Source organism: Anguilla anguilla, chromosome 17, assembly GCF_013347855.1.
Source record: "Anguilla anguilla isolate fAngAng1 chromosome 17, fAngAng1.pri, whole genome shotgun sequence".
Taxonomy (NCBI): domain Eukaryota; kingdom Metazoa; phylum Chordata; class Actinopteri; order Anguilliformes; family Anguillidae; genus Anguilla; species Anguilla anguilla.
The window spans coordinates 30,446,109-30,464,068 of NC_049217.1; the positions used below are offsets into that span (position 1 = coordinate 30,446,109).

Consider the following 17,960-nt stretch of genomic DNA (forward strand, 5'->3'; position numbering starts at 1 on the left):
GGCTAACAAAGAAAATCCGGAAGAAAATGTTCAGCAACCGAATTAATCCGTTTGAATGTTTTGGTAGCCTACGTAATATGCAGTCCCAGCACGAATGCTTAGCATTTTATAAAACGAATACTAAAGCAAGAAAAAAACAGAAGAGCACACGTTATAATTCCAAGACGTTGACAGGTTATAACCAAAAGTAGGCTACTGCGCCGCATAACATACAAGTTTGATTTGAAGTTATTATGAAAATTAATTGGTTTGCCGCTGCATATTTTCAAACATGGCGGGTAATGGCGGAAAATAAATACAACACAAATGCTACGAGTACTCGACCAATCAGAAATGTTCAGCGCTGCAAGCTCCACCCAAAAGGTTCCTGTACTTTCGGAAAGTACTACCCCCCGAGCAGGAACGTTTTGGGGGGTAAAACAAAGCCCCCAGAACTAAATTTAGACCCTAGTTCCTGCGGTGGAAACGCACTGAGTTCCTCAAAAGGTTCCTAGTTCCGGGGTATAGTTCCTGCGGTGGAAACACGGCTTAATATGGGCAATAGGAGTTAGGAGACACGTTGGCAGGGCAAGGCAACGTAGGTAACGGAGTTGACTGCTGGGCGCCATTACCTACATGTCCTCGACCCCTCATCTCCATTACCCACAATGCCTTGCAGTTTTCTTTTCCCCCAATAACATCACTCCTCCCCTCCCTTGTTTTACCCACTCCAGTCGATGTTCGCACACTTCTCTCTGCCCCCCCCCCTTCCCCCCCTCCGCCTCCTCCGTCCATCCCAAGATCTGCTTCCTGTCAGAGGCAGATGGCTGAAGCAGCTGAAGAGAGGGAGTGGGAGAGGGGAGAGAGAGAGAGGGAGAAAGAGAGGAAGGGGGGTGACAGAGAGGCAGAGGTTGAGAGAGGGAGGGAGAGAGAGGAAGAAAGAAAGAGAGGGGGAGAGAAAGAGAGAGAGAGGCAGAGGTTGAGAGAGGGAGGAGAGAGGGAGAAAGAAAGAGGGGGAGAGAGAGTGGCAGAGGTTGAGAGAGGAGAGAGAGGGGGAGAGAGAGGAAAGACAAAAAAAGAGAGAGATATCCATACTGCTGTCGGAGCAGAGAGCTGGAGGCTGTTCTACTTCACAGCACATGGGGGAGGGGGGGGGTGGATTGGACCCTTCTCCTCAGCTTTTTAACCCCCCCCACCCCACCCCCCACTCAGCGAACCCTCGGCCAGGCCTTGGCCCCCAACGCGCCCCCTCTCTGCTCTATCTGCCAGGTTATCTGGGCAAAACCCACGGAGGGAGAAACGCCATCTGTGCCACTGCCTTGAGGAGGGGGAAAAAAACAAAATGGCGGAGAAGAGAAGCCCCCCCCCTTTTTTTTTTGGTTTGACATCTCAACCAACGACCCACACGTCCCCTCTGGGCGAGAGGCACGCCTCGAGGCGGTCCCAACAGGGGACGCGGTGTTTCGGTTACACCCCCCTCCCCCCTCCCCTCCACAGTCTTCTATCCCAACCCCCCTCCTCCTCAAAGCCAAACAGCTCGGCAAACCCCCTCCAGCTACCGACTGCTGACGCAGCAGGAAAGGAAAGGAGAAAAGAAAGACAGAAAGAAAGGGAGGGAAAAAAAAGACATCCCTACAGGCTTTTATTTTATACATATGATTTACAGACTCGTTTTAAATTCGGCTTTTCGGATCCAGGACCGCTCCGGCCCTCCCAGGTGCGGCACCGAGGGGTGAGAGCGCCCGGGCGAAAGGCCAGGACGGGGTCCCCGCTGCTCCCCCTTTTAGGACCGTGTGTGCCAACTGGAAAAATCAATTCAGGAGCACATCAACTAACTGGGACGCATTGGTGTGGCTCCTAAACTTTTCAGCCACTTCATTAAAAAAATGTTAGCGCTGAGCCCTGCAGGAGGTGGGTGAGGCGCTAATGTGGCTATCGCGGCTAACACCCCAGTCTGCCGGATTACCCCCCTGGCCGCCCGCCCAATCTGCCGCGCACCACATCCGCCAGCTCACCGGCCCGGCTGCCATAGGGGTGTCATAACACCCCTGATCCCGCCACCCCCTAATCCCGCCCCCTAATACCGCCATAAACCCAGAATGCTGAGGTAATGCAGTAAGCTATGCGCCGCGTGGGTGTTGAAAGGGAACAGCCTTACCCTCATACTCCTCATCATGACAACACACTCAATCTTACAGTGTATTAACGGGTTAGCCAGGCGCTGGTCCCGGGGGGGGAAGGGGAGACCCCAGAAACGCTCACAGGGTTCAGATCTGGGTCCCATTTCCCACAGTCGGTCCCTAATAACCGGTCTGGCCAAAAACCACAAAGAACAGCAACAATGGACCACTTTCTACAGCATGCAGGTGTAATACGAGCACACCACACACACCTCACCTGGCCCTGCCCTGCACCGCCCTGCACCACCCTGCCCCACCCTAGTACACCACACACACCTCACCTGCAATACGAGTACACCACACACACCTCACCTGGCCCCGCCCTGCCCTGCACCACCCTGCCCCAAGCTAGCCAGCCTGGCTAAAAAGGTTAGGGCTTTGCCCTCTACTCGGGTATCCAGGCTGTATCATGTCAGACGGACCTTAATGGAGGGAAAGATATAAACCGATTTATAATTTTTTAAAAACCGCCTGACCAAACAGGACAGAGAGGCACAGGACTGCTCTAGTTACGGCAGACAGACTCGCCAAGCGGCTGCCCAGCGGGCGTGGTCCTCAGGCGCCGGCGGGACGCTAACACACCCGGCTAGCCACCCGCCACGGCGCTCTCTCCGTAAACAAACAGAGCGCACGCAATCCGGCCGCCGCCGGTGCGCACGGCGTGTCCGCGGCTCGCGCCCGCCCGGCGGGATGCCACCTCGCTGCCCGGCGGGACGCCCGCTCGCTGGGGGACTCCGGCCCGTCTGGGCGTCGGACACGGTCACGCGCTACTCCGCTAACGGGCTAACCAGCGCCTTCAAACGGCCGCCTGCTCTCACAGAGTCCTCCTAACAACAAACACACTGCAGACCCAACATATGAGACGCTGTCGCGCAGAAGTCATCGGGGATCAGTGGGGGGGGGGGGGGGGAGACACACTGGGGATCTGTGGGGGGGGGGGGGGGGACACGCCAGAGTTCTGTTCTGCTTTCCCCGACGCCGCTCAGTTTCATCACACCGCCCCGCACATCGCCCACCTCCACCCCGCCCACGCAGAAACTCGCTGGCGCTACTGCTACCTCCACACCGAAGCTCCGCCCCCCCCCCAAACCCCAAACCCAACACCAAACCCCAAACCCAACCCTGACCCCGACCCCCCAACCCCAAACCCCAAACCCAACCCTGACCCCAACCCTGACCCCAACCCTGACCCCGACCCCCAAACCCCAAACCCAAACCCAACCCCGACCCTTCTTGGTAGCTGGGATTCTGGGATGGAAACACAGACAGGCAGTGTTCCATAAGCAACCTGCCCCCGGGGAGCAGGCAGTGGCCGCGTGACGCCATGTTAAGAGCTTGTGACCCCCCCATCCCCTCGACCCCCCCTCGTACACTAACACACTGCGGTGCTCAGAGAGGAGCTTCTCCTGCGTTAATGCGCCACGGTGACGGTGCCTGGGGGGGGGGGGGTCTGTCCTCCCCACAGGACAGAGCCGTGACAAAGCCCTGCCTGTGGCCTCCTCAGGCCCGACTCCGCCCGCAGCCTGGGCGCGTATCACAGCAGCCATTCACAAGGGGGGGGGGGGGGGGGGGGGCATGGGGGGTGGATACAGACAAGGGCACGGGGTGCCGGGGTGTCCCTGTCTGTTGGGGTAAGGGTGGGGATTTTGGTTTTGTGCACACTTCTTGCAAACGTCCCACCCTTGCTCATGGGGATTGGGGGGGGGGGGGGGTACAGCCTTAGGCAAATGACTCAAAGGGGCTCAATACCATTTGAATTCAGCCCCTCAAACACCCCCACACACCCCCCCTCCTCGCACTGAATTCAAACTCATTTCCTGAACTGCACTACAATAGATTACATTACTGCCACCAGGCAGATGCTCTTATCCAGAGCAACTTAAAGACAACTTATTTTTCCTTTTACACAGTATCTATTTATACAGCTGTACGTATACAGAAGAAATGCAAGTCATGGGACCTGGGAATCGAACCTGCAACCTTCAGGTTACAAGCCCAGTTCCTTACCCATTACACTACACTGCCCCCCACCCAACAGCCCCTGAGCAGCACTTCATTTTCATTCCAGAAAACAAATGACTTTATTAAGCTATAAAAAAAAAAAAAAAAAAAAGATATTAAAAAAACAAGGCGTCTGGACCGCCTGAGTGGCCTCAATCACATACTCAGAGGATGGGGGGGGGGGGAGAGAGAGAGAGAAAGAGAGACAGAACAAGGGTGTAAAGGTCCCCTATCATTGGATTTAGGATGGGGGTGTTGAGGAGGTGTGGCAGGGAATGTCAGCTATGTTCACAATGTCCCAATAGCGTCACAAACTGGCTGGGGGGGGGGGGGTGGCAGGAGGGCGCTGTCTGAGCAAGAGGCTGTTTTCTGGAGCGTCAACACCGAGTAAGACGAGTATGAGGAAGCACTCGGAATACTGACCCAGATCGGATTCATCATCGCTTCAAAATAAATAATAATAAAATAAAAACGATCAAATTAAATCCTTTAATTAAGATTTTAGTACAAAAAGCTCCTGCTTGATGTTTGAGCACAAATCTAATTTCCTCAGAGCATTTAAACCGCTAACTGTGTGCTGAGCAGAAGCTGCAGTCAGGTCAGAAGATGGCGCATCGTTGGCCGGGACGGTCTGACGGATCAAACGCAGAAGGGTGATCCGCTCACTCGCCACGCGCAAGCGCGCGGAAAACACCGGAAGTTCAGAAGAGACGCTTCCTGCCCGTTCTGTAACACCGTCATCGGCGCGATCGAACCGTCGGGCGATTTCCGCTCGTGTCAGACGCGCCGGTGCGTCCTGTTTACCCGTCGGTGATATTCGCCCGTGACAGACGCGCCGGTGCGTCCTGTTTACCCGTCGGTGATATTCGCCCGTGTCAGACGCGCCGGTGCGTCCTGTTTACCCGTCGGTGATATTCGCCCGTGACAGACGCGCCGGTGCGTCCTGTTTACCCGTCGGTGATATTCGCCCGTGACAGACGCGCCGGTGCGTCCTGTTTACCCGTCGGTGATATTTACGGTCCACCGCGCAGGGAGCGCTGCAGGCGACAGACGAGAGGGAACTGGACCGGGGGCGGAGCGGGGTCTTTGGGCCGCACCCCGTCCCACCCCCGCTCCTAACGGACCCGCCAACGTCCCGTTACTGCTGAACGTGGGTGAAGGCGCTCGCTCTGCTCCTCCTTTTAAATTTCAGCTTTTAACCGTGTAGAAACCCCACCTACTCTTCCCCCTGTGTTCGGCAGGACCGCAACAGCGGGGCCAGCCCTATAAATGCGAATGTGACTGACTGAGTGACTGAGTGAGTGATGAAGTTACACCATTGGTCGGCCGGTTCGGTCCAGCCATATACTCGTTTTGACCTGGTCTTGTTTTCAGTTTTAACGCACGGTCCATTTATAAACGCTGGACATTTACTCATAATAGAGAACATCTATAGAGGGAGTTGGGAGCTGAACACATGACCTTTGGGGTCACGTGACCAAAGACCGAACCGTTATACCACACCGCCACCACTTACGCACTCACTCCATCAGTCTGGACGATGAACCAATCACAGGGCGGCCTCAGGAGCTGAGTGCGTCCATGAGAGCGCTATTCAACCCGGCTAACACAAACCCGTTCTGGCAATGCTTCCGGAATGTTCCGTCAACGCCATAACATCGCCGTAACGTGGCAGCAACTTTGTGAGAACGTTTTATTGCCAAGCCGGGAAGGAGAGCTCAGAGTTTTAAGGCAGCCATGTTCATTCCTGGTCTCGGACAGCCAGAGAGAGTGCGCTGGTTTCTTTTTTTTTTTTTTGTTTCCGCCTTAAAATCAACAACCGATTCTGTCCCAAGAAACCAGAAAACTGAAACCCGGGTCAGCTGACCAGCCGCTGTGCTACTCGAGCGCTGAGGAACAGCCAGAGCCAGCAGACCCTGCTGCTCTCCTGGCCCCGGGTTTGAGGTCTAAAGTCAGGACCACTGGTTTAAGGTCTAAAATGTAAAAAAAAAAAAGGTTAACAAGACGTTTTTCAGGTGGTTCAAAACTCTGTTCTCACACTGTAACCAGTTTCTCTCAATCCATCAGAACGCCACAGTTTTGTATTTTGACTGTACAGGGTTAACATGCTAGAAAAGAAAGAAAAAAAAACACACACACACACACAGAACATCTGGTACATTTGAGCTCTTCGTACAAACTGCAGCTCCTTCCACAGCCGAGAATTTCCCCACTAAATCAAGGCTCTCACAAGGACTCGAAGGCCCAGAGGAAACCCAAGACTACGGCAGACATTTTGTTACTTTTAAAATCAAAGTTTTAAAGGAACACATAACCGGATTCTTTCTCTAGTAGTAACATTGCCCACTCAATGCAAGCGTCCGGCAGCTTTGCCTTTCAGACCGTGTTCAAAAAATTTCTCTTCTCAAAGCAGTCATAGCAACATAAACAAATAAAAAGTATAAATATACTGCATGTGACAATGATTACCATCTTCATCAGCATGGCCTGCATACAAGCATCTCTTTGTACATGAACAGCCTGTACATTGAGTAATATCCCTAATGTTTATAAATAACATGGCTAATATTTTCTTATCTTTTTCTTTTTTTTTTTTTTTTTTTTTTTTTTAAGTTCCCATGATTGTAATTATGTATTGTGAATGTGATGGCGCTGTTGTGGTAAGTGGGTCATAGGCAGTGTGGTGAGGGAGGTATGTGCCCCCCCCCCAGCCCTATTGTCAGGTCCTCATTATGCAGTCCTGCAGTCTGTGATGAGGTCCGGCCTCCCAGAGTGCCTGTTTATAAAGCAGGGCTCAGCGGGATTGTTTCTGGTGCCCTGCCTGCCCGGGGGGGGCGGGGGGGGGGGCTTTGTGGGGGGTGGGGGGGTGTGCAGACCAAGCGCATGACACCAGCCCGAGTCCAGCTGGACAGGGTGATGTGCATCACCCCCACCCCGCCCCCCCACGGATTTCCTAAATCGGAAATCAGGAGCTTACCGCATTCCTCAACACTCCTGCCGGCACAAGGGTAGGACAGCGCCCCATTGCCCCCCCACTCACCCCGCCCCCACCAACCCTAAAAATAAATAAATAAATAATCAATAAACAAAGAAGCAAACCTCCTCTTGGCAAATTCTCAATGACATTCCTCTGCGGGTGGGGGTGGGGGTGGGGGGGGTGCAGACTGGCGCTCTCTCCCTGACTCGGTGACCCCCAACAGTAACAAAAACAAGGCCGCAGCAGGGGTGGGCAAATCCCACAGAAGCAGCAGGACACGTAGCTGACAGGCTAACGGAGGCTACAATGCTAACCTCAGCTAACAAGAGAATATGGAGGGCGTTTCAATCACCTGTACAAGTGAGACGGAATCAGCCATGAGCAGGAAGAGCACGCGAGTCCAGCTACCTGAGATCTCCAGGAGCAGGGTGGGGCAGCACAGTCCCCAGGGGATGCCAGCACAAACAAAACACTCATCACTTTTTAAAATTCCCATTAGAGGCAGCACACAGAGGAACAGGACGTTCCTCTGCTGGTGGAGTTCATTCCTGGGGAGTGGAGTAGGGGGGTCGTCGATCGATCAAGCATGAGACATAAAACATGATGACGAGAACAGGCCATTCAGCTCAACAGTCCTCGCCATGTTCCTGCCACAAATGTAAAAATTCTCCTGCATTTTGGCACGGGCCACGTACAGGGCGTGGTTTACCATGAGTTAGAAAACCACGACGCAGAAGCCGAGCTTCACCGGGGCGGGCGGGCAGGCGGGGGGGTCGTCCGCGCGGCTCGTCCTGCTAACGCAGACGGCAGGTTTTTACCGCTTTCAGGGAGCGAGAGCGCCCACTGTGGCCAGTCGAGGAACTGCAGTTGGAAAAACAAAATGCGCTATGGGGAGAGCATGTGGTTGCCTTCACCCCCCCCCCCCCCCTTAGGAGGTACGGAGGAGCAGGGCCGACGGACGCTGACGGCCGGTGAAAAGGAATATCGGCTTACAGCTTCGAAGGATAGAGCGCATCGCTGCGGCGACGGGGGGGGGGAACGGTGTATAATCTGGGATTAAATCTGGAGGAGAAAAATAGTTACCTAACATTCTTCATTGCTGACTTAGCCAATCATAAGCAAGGACCAGTCACACTGACCTTGGCCCCGACAACTGATGTGTGTCTTATGAACGTGCGGAGCAACCATAGCAGTACCTGCTAGCAAAGCAAACGCCTGTCAAAAGTACAAACTCCCTAAACACACCCCCCCATGCACGCTAGTGCTCTCCTGCAGCCAGTGACCCCGCCACCATTATACCCACAGAATGTTCTAGGCTGGCCTCTCACCACCTAACCCCGCCCCCTCAGCCACCATGCCCCGCCCCCTCCCTCCCTCCCTCCCTCCCTCCCTCCCTCATTATACCCACAGAATGTTCTAGGGTGGCCTCTCCCCACCTAAACCCCGCCCCCGCAGCCACCATGCCCCGCCCCCAGGCACCATGCCCCGCCCCCTCCCCCCCTCATTATACCCACAGAATGTTCTAGGCTGGCCTCTCACCACCTAACCCCGCCCCCTCAGCCACCATGCCCCGCCCCCAGGCACCATGCCCCGCCCCCGCCCCCTCCCCCCCTCATTATACCCACAGAACGTTCCAGGCTGGCCTCTCCCCACCTAAACCCCGCCCCTTCAGCCACCATGCCCCGCCCCCTCAGGCACCATGCCCCGCCCCCAGGCACCATGCCCCGCCCCCGCCTCCTCCCCCCCCTCAGTATAACCCCAGAATGTTCTAGGCTGGCCTCTCACCACCTAAACCCCGCCCCTTCAGCCACCATGCCCCGCCCCCTCCCCCTCCTCAGTATAACCACAGAATGTTCTAGGCTGGCCTCTCCCCACCTGACTCCGCCCCCGGGCACCGTGCCCGCCCCCCCCCCCACCGCGGCGGCCCTGGGGGAGGCACGGGCCCACGGGGACAGAGGGATTAACCCATGACAGGGCTGATTAACCCAGGACAAAGACTGATGCTAATCCCTCATCATCCCGTTCGCTGGGGGGGGGGGGGCAGAAACGGCGCCGACGCACAGGAGCGAGCCGCGCCCCACCCGTCCCTCGTCACCCGCCGGCCCCTCCGGCGGCCGCGCCCGGCTGACCCGCCCGCGCGCTCACACGGCGCTAACTGGGTCACCGGGTCACCGGGGCGGGGAAACCTGATCTCCCCGACGGGCCTGACAACCACACCAGGGAGAGCGAGCGCGTGCAGTACACTCTACAGCTCGCACGCCCACCTCCAACTGCAGTGTGTGACAGGGCCAGGACAGCGCCACACACACACACACACGCCCCCACACAAACACATACATACACACACACGCCCCCACACAAACACATACATACACACACATGCCCCCACACAAATACATACATACACACACAGGCGCACACACAAATACATACATACACACACACACAAACACACACACGCCCCTACACAAATACATACATACACACACAAAAGCACCCACACAAATACATACATACACACACACAAGCACCCACACAAATACATACATACACACACACGCACCCACACAAATACATACACACACGCGCGCCCACACAAATACATACATACACACACACGCGCACACACACACACACACACAGAAGGCCTTCCGTGACAACCACCGTACTACGGCCAACGCACGCAATGCCAAAAAAATTAAAATACTAATCATAAAAATAAATAAAGCTCACAGAGGTCGGATCACCAGCACAGCGCAACCATGACGATGACAACAATCTCCGCCTCCAAACCAGTGCCAGAGCCTGCCAGCTGGCAACGAGACGCCATAGCAACCGCCAGCGCCACCGCCGAGCTCACGACCAATCAGCAGGGGAGAGACGGGCGACGAGAGAACCCCACGGCCGCCTGGAAGGGGAGCGTGAAATGGGAACCCTTTGATGTTTATTATTTATTTGTACATTTTACACCACAGCGATTTTCATCGCTCCCTGGCAGAGCGAACTGCGCAGCGGGTGAATCACTCCGTTCTGGCAGCCAAAACGAAAGCGGGGCGCTTTTAACGCAAGGACCGAGGCACAGCAAATGGGATTTGAACCCGTGAACTCCCTTTCTGCAGATCGACCCCGAGGCGAGAAACTAACTCCATCAGTTCCAATCCAGCCCAATCGCTGAAGCTGCGCCTGTGAGCCAAGCCTGACGCCGCAGGACCAGCATGCACCACAGCGGAGGAGCAGCCATCGCAGTACACCCTCACAGACCAAAATCAGGACATTTTTCGTCACTTTTTATGCACTTTTGTTAGACCTGCCACCATACAGAAAGATGCCTTACGGGCGAATAATAATTCAGATTCCATTTATTCTGAGAGAATGAGTGAGTGCTCTACTTTTCCTGACTGCATACTTTCATCCTGCGCAGCACACTCAATAGTACGCACTCAAAGCGCAGAGAACGGGCGGGTGAAAGGGAACCAAAACATCACCGCAGGCCCCTGCCGACGCCGCCAAACTGCGCTCCTGAAGACCGGCACCGACAGGAGAGCCGCGAAAACTCCACCGCACCGACGCCGAAGATAAATAACCGTTTCCACAACGAAACCACGGGGGGGGGGGGGGGGGGGGTCCGATGATGGCGGCGCCAAAAATAGCGAGGCGACCGAAGCCGCCGCGGGGGAACCTTCAAGCGACCCGTTCCGCCGGGCCGCCCCCATCTCAGACGGGACAGTCACAGGCCGCCGCGGCGACGGCCAGATGACAAGGAGGGGATGCAAATTTCGGACTCGCCAGCAACCAGGAAACAGACGCAAAACCGGAGAGCACACCAGCCAAAAATGCACTCAGGGAGCGGGGGGGTGGGTGCGTGGGGGGGGGGGGGTATCATGGACTTTGGCTGAACCTGAGTCATACATTCAACCCCCACCCCCCATTTTTTTAAAGGTTAGAAAGGCACTAATTCCCACCCTTTACCATTTTGGAATCCACTGCGTTCAGGGTTTCGATTGAAGTGCAAGCGGCTGATCTTGGCCATAAAAGCCGAAATCTGTCCACTGAGCCCAGCGGTACCACCGCTTCCCTTTTTACACATTTTCTTACATTGATCAGTTAATGCAGTTAAATGGCCAGATGCTCCACCCACCTGCTGTTCCAGGACTAACCCAGTCCACTGTTCCAGGTCTAACCCAGTCCAGTCCCAGATACCCCACCCATGTCTGCTCCAGGTCTAACCCAGTCCAGTCCCAGATACCCCACCCACCTGCTCCCCAACCCAGCGCCTGATCAGAGAAGAATAAAGAACCCAGCGGCAGTCCAGGCCTCCGGGGTCAGACTGAGTATTCCAGCTGGAGGCTGAGAAATCTGCCTGCATGTAGCCACTGGGCTCTGGAGAAAAACTGGGTCACTTCTGCTTCCAGTTTCAAGACTCAACACTGTGTATGTGCGTATGTGTGTGTGTAAGTCTGTGTATGTGTCTGTGTGTGTGTGTGTGTGTGTCTGTAAGTCTGTGTATGTGTCTGTGTGTGTGTGTGTGTACATAACAGATGTACCCTTCAACATAATATGCATTTCATATTTATTGGGAGACTTTAGAAAAAAAGAACAACCGTAAAAATGGCTTGACGTGACCGTAGCTACTACCCAGAATGCCTCATTTCTCTGAATACCTGTCGTCAGGAAGAGAAAGAGAGAGAGAGAGAGAGAGAGGCTCTCAGGTTCTCTTCCCTCATGCATTATGAAACTCCATTCGGGCCAATTATCAAACGCACGGCACTCGCGAATTAGCCTTCCGGAAACTCTGACAGCAAGCTGCAATCAGAGAAGGACATCATCAATAATCCATAATCCATAACCACTTTACCTCCTCGAGTGCCCTCGAGCCGGGGGGGGGGGGGGGTTGGGGGGGTGCAGCTTAATACATCCTGTACAGACACCCCCCCGGAGTGAACAGAGACGCTCTGCAATGTCATCATGCTTCAGGGGACAATCGCACAAGCAATTTTTTACCAATTACCGATTCGAAGAACCAACACACAAACTCACAAACAAACTCACACACGCACTCGCATATGTGGTATGCGGACGTGATCCCGGTTAGAGATTCTGATCTCGAGCAGCACTTCCCAAGCCTGGTCCTGGGTGGCCCCGCTTTTACTCCTGTTCCTTACAGCTGATCCCATAACTAGTTCCAGCAAATAAGAACAAGCAATTAGGCGCTTCCCTGATGTTGATCTGCTCAGAAAGCAGACCTGGTTTATCATATTACCTTCAGCCTTTGTTTAAGCCCACAGGCAATGTTAGGTTTCAGATGGCCACATTAAGAGAATTTAGCACTCCAGTATGATTTCCCAGCTGTCAGACAATCAACCAATCTAATAATTGGTCTAAAAAGCCTAGTTTAGACTACTACCGGCTGCTCATTCGACTAGAAAAGTGTGGTTTACAGTGAATTTAGCTACTTGTACCTTTAACTATTTCAGCTGAGGGAAAAACCTCCATACACAGGAGTTCCCCGATACTGAATACGAGGAACACCGCTTCAAGCACACGGCAACACCACAACAGCCAATCAGGGGTCAGATCATGAACCTTCCAGTCTGGAGGCCAGCTCCAATCCTTTCCAAGGGGCTGTGCAATGAAGATGCATTACAGACGCAGCCCACGTGCACCCTGAAGACACGCTGCCTCGCCATCGGATGCTGTCTGGGCTGGAAAGGGGGAACAATGGGCACGCCTAGCTCGCGCTGTATTTTTCTCCGGCGGCTGCGTCGTCAAGTGTGCCCCCTGCACGTGCAAACCGGGGACCGCGTAAACAAGGCGACACAATGAATTTAGACAGAAGACAGTAATGTACTGACAACTGAGCGAGGACTGCGAATCCGCCTCCCGACTAGACTACAGCGCTAGACTAGGGGAGGCGAGGCGAGGCATGGGGCAGACAGATCTTTAAACAAACGCCATCGGGGATTTTACTACCTTTTTAGAATCCGTTTTATCAATTAAGGCAATAGCAGCATGGGCTTTGGAAGTTATAAAAAGATTCATACCAGGAACTTACAAGTACTTAAATAATTTGACGATAAAGAACAAAACACGTTAGGGAAATGCCTCGTAAGCTTGTCTACCGCGCTCCTCTTAACCACAAGCGAAGTGTAGCGATAAATGTCCATAAGGGTAGTACATTATATTGATTTCCTGTGGGTCTCGGTAAGTGGCACGTAAGAAAAAATGCGCATGCGGCAGTTTCAGTATCATAACTTGGGCTACTTAACTGAACCCAGACTGACATGTCGGGACTGCATTTTGTACGCCCACCATAGCCACCTATTCATTCTAAATGTCGTCTCTGTTCTTCGCTTGACTGTAACAACTCATAGTTGGGAATGCAACAAATCATGTTTAACGGAAAAGGCTGGCGAAGGTTTTGTAGCTACTAGGCTAATGTTACCCGTCCCCCTGACTATCCCGAAAAACGATCGCATGTAATCGCTATGGGGTGGGGATTGGGGGTGCGATTTAATTTTGAGACACATCAATAACTCCTGACAGATGATCTCAAAATATCGACCCCTCTTTCATTACCTCCATACCCGTTCTAATTGCTATCCGATCCACACGGCTCATTGTTATCACAGTATGGGGGCCAGGCTAAAACAGCGGGCGCTTCAGATTAGCTGCAAATCCAACTGCACGCATTAGCTTTGTTCAACACTACACGCAAATATAGCCTGTACTGGAGGTTGTCTTGAGTTTCAACCATAGAACCAGCACCACAGCACCAGTCTTGAGTACCAGCTATATACATCAACCCCTTCATCCGGTCGGGTAGGCCCGTCCCGTGAAGCTGACTGCTTAGTCGTTTTAAACGCATGGATTCGTTCCAGCGGTTGCCGAAAAAAATATTTAAACTTGTCAAAAAAAACCGATAAGTGTCATGAACAAAGCCAATTCAAGGCACACTGAATGGTTTTTTTTTTTTTTTTTAAATCGCTAAAGTAACCATTTAGCCACCAGGCAAGCAGCTCACTCGAGCCGAACTGCACAATGCAGTCCACCCGTTCTCCCAAGAACAATGAGATTCGCCCAAGCGCTGAAGAGCACGATGGAAATGGGAAAAAGTTTTCAGGAGATCGAGCTATGAGGACAATCACTATTAAAACAGCGCAGTTTAAATACCAATCTGTGAAAACTGCTCGATGATGTGGTCGGGGACAACATAGGAAACCGAAAGCTCAAGAGAAATATCTGCGCATCCAAAAAAAAAAAAAAAAAAACTCCATTAAGTTGATCAGCTGCAGCCACCGCCCATCACACCCTCATTTCTACAGATGAACAAATAAAAATGTACAATAATAGTAATAAAAATGTGCCAACTTTCTCCCCCTCCAAAAAAAACAACAAAAAAATAAATCTAAACAGCTCTCAACCTGTAGCTGCCCAATTGGATACCTAACTTCGTATTTAGCTGGACTATCTGTCTACATAATACCCCGCCTACTTTTTTTTCGATCATGCCACAATCTAATTCCTCACTAACTTATAAAACTAGCTAACTAGCTCGATATTAAATGCGCAGCACGTTCATTTTTTCACTCCCACTCCCCGGCGGATATACAAAGAGTGCTTTGCATTTCAATGTTGAGACTTATTAGCATGACACGGCTCCTATGGCTAGTATGTAGGCATTTCTGTGCTTTTTTGGTGAGCAAACATATTGCTCGTGTAGCTGTAAGCAATACATATTTTAAAGAAATTGGCGACGTCGTTGGATTGATGTCAACGCAACTTGGATATCAGTCCTGCCACAGAACTGTATGCTGTTCCCTTATTAATGAAAGAAAATCCGAAAGCCGTTTTGAACATTTAGCCAGCTGGCTAACTAGCTGGATTACAGAGCTAGCATTAGCTTATTCAAACTGTCCAGCCCAACACCGACCGTCAATGAGCTATACAGCTAGCCATGTATTACAAGACAAAGGGGAAAATTACTGGCGGAAAGGGGGCTTGTATTTAATAAAATATTAGCTACCACTTAGTTTTTCTCCGATTAAATGGCCACCAGTTGGGTAACACAGTTACGTGCCTATTAAACCTGCGTCTTCCCTGTTCCTTCTCGACCCTCGGTGTAAGGAGGATGGTCAGATATGCATCTGTGAAACACCGGCAAAGGAACGGACTGCAGCGCCGGACTAGCAGACGATGGCTATGCCTGGACAACTACAGCGATATCACGGTACCATTAATTGCAAGGAACAAAATTACTCACAAGCACTTTGTGTCCCGACCACGCACATAGGGCGACGATCTGTAGTCAATGCACACCGTCCTACACGGATGGATGGTCGCAGAAGGATTATCACGGCAAGGCGCGGGGGAGAAGTTGTTAGAAAAAAAAGAAAGTGCTCGAGTTTCTCCAGCCTGCAACCAATCACAGCGTGGGATTAGATTTATTTAAATGAGGGATGATGTAATTTGGCCAAATACTCCGCCTCCCCTCCCGACAGGAGCTCCAACACCCCTTCCTCAGACCGCCCCTTCCCCTCTGCTTTCCCCGCCAATCCCCCACCTGCTTTCCCAGCAACAGACATCTGGGTTTTTGTTAAGCACGTAGCCTACGACGGCGCGGGGGTAGGGGAGCGCACAGACTCAAGACCGTAAAAAAAGAAATAGTGTGATAATGGACAAGGCTTAAAATCAATTGACTGATGTTACCCCCCCCCCCAAAAAACGAACGGAGCATCCGTTTGTTCTCCACGTCGTTCTATCTGGAGATGGAGAACTGGAGGCGTGGGTGGAATATGTATGATATGGTGTAGCCTAATCCCAAATCAAAATCTGCTACATGCATATTTGCAGCAACAAAAAAAAACTGATTATGCATCATTAATACGGTGAGATAGTTTACTTCACAGATTGTAGGCTACCGATTTTAACATTCTCCTTTGCAACAGCCTTGTTTCTTGGTCAGACGAGAGAGGGGGAAGAGCCGGGAGGAGAGGGAGGGAGAGAGAGAGTGAATGTGCCAGACGGAGGAGGGATGGGTGGAGAGCTCCACTGTATCTACTGTAAAAAGCCTCCGTTCGGCGGACAAAGAAGGCTTTAAGAGAGCTGAAAAGAAAACGGAGAGAACACAGATAAAAGAATAAAAATAAGACGACAAAGGGGGCGAGATGGGGAGGGGAGGAGAGGTTGGGGCGGGCTATCGGGGGGGGGGGGGGCTATCGGTCTTCTGGTATTTTTACGGGAATTATATACGCTTTTGTCTGTGCGGCGTCACTCACGTTGGGCTGGCTGCTGCCTGGTGCGCTGCGTGCTTGTCTGTCTGTCTGCTTGGCTACGGGCTCGGTGTTACAGCAGCTGTCTAGCTGCCAGACAGCACAAGGCCTTTATATTTTATGCAGGCGGGCACTGGGCGGACTATTTTCGCCCGTCCCAACGGCAGTATAATCGTGATGACCTCTTGCCACAGGTTTTTAATGCACTGGGTATAAACCTCTCTGTCCGCAGACATATATAGATCGCACATTACAGCAAAGTAGAGACGGTAAATTGTGACGTGACGCCGGGGTTGAAGGGCGCACTTCACGCGCACATGATAAATCTGGGCGTGGTCTACCACTTTTAGTTATTGTGCTGCTAGTGGTAGTGCTGCATGCTTCCCAATATTGTTGGGTTTTTTTTTTTTTACCCGGCTTTTAGATGGGGTTACAGTAGACAACTTGTAACTGCATATTCTTTTCACAGCTTATAGGGAAATGAGACAAGAGAAGGCAGTGCCATAACGGTGCAGTGCGTGATGGGATACTGGATGACTCGGCTGCTGTTACTATTCTCATACAGTGGAGTCTCTTTCGGATCCACTTTAACACATTACCTTCCCTCGCTGTCCTCCCTTGAGCGAGCTGTTTTGTGACTAAATTCTGTGATGTGCAACAAGGGCACAGACGAGGAACAAACCAAAAACGGAACTGAAAGGTCCTCGAGGGATCGCTGTTCCTCTCCCCCTTTCATTAATCGGAACCAAACGCCACATGGTGTGGCTGCCATATTTCGTCCTGGAATTTTGGGGGTTCCCCCCCTGGAAGCAGGGGAAGGGAACGTCGGGGAGGAAGGAATAAACCTCGGCGCTCCGAACGCACTCCAGGTCTCCAGCGGCGCTCAGTGTGGCCGCACCTCAGCGTGGAACAGGCCTGCAGCTCTCCGGGGGGACGGCTGTGCTCTGTTCCACCACTGTGTGGAGTAGGGGTCTGTCTGCTGCGTGTGCGCACGCGGACCACACATAAACACACATAAACACACAAATTACACGCACACACATAAACACACACACGCACACTCACACAGGCACACACACACACATACACTCACACATAAACACACACACGCAAATTACACGCACACACATAAACACACACACGCGCACACACTCACACACGCGCACACGCACACACACACTCACACACACGCACACGCACACACATAAACACACACACGCACACGCAAATTACACGCACACACATAAACACACACACGCACACACACACACATAAACACACACAGGCACACACACTCACACGCACACACACTCACACATAAACACACACACGCACACACAAATTACACGCACACACATGAACACACACAAACAATGTATGGCATGCACACACAACAGGCACAAGAACACCAAAGATCCGTGTGGCTCAATGGCCATTCTCTTGGAATCCAGAGCTAAGGGTTTGATTGTTGATGCTGATTGGATCCAGGCCGTAGTCAGAGAGGGTATAAGCGCTGCAGACAGGGAGAGGGGGCAGTCAAAAAGTCTGTCTTAG

The 17,960-nt window shown here is 52.5% G+C and overlaps 1 protein-coding gene across 4 annotated transcripts in view; it reads right to left on the reverse strand.

The window, feature by feature from the left end:
* LOC118217044 (nascent polypeptide-associated complex subunit alpha, muscle-specific form-like) overlaps positions 1-15,633 on the reverse strand; it is a 29,712-nt gene extending 14,079 nt beyond the window's left edge. For 2 of the 4 annotated variants that reach the window (XM_035398802.1, XM_035398801.1), the window contains exon 1: positions 15,398-15,633. The gene's annotated coding sequence lies outside the window, so the exon portion shown is untranslated. The remainder of the gene's footprint in view (positions 1-15,397) is intronic. The other 2 variants (XM_035398804.1, XM_035398803.1) reach the window with 1 other exon arrangement.
* Between the last annotated feature and the right edge of the window lie 2,327 nt (positions 15,634-17,960).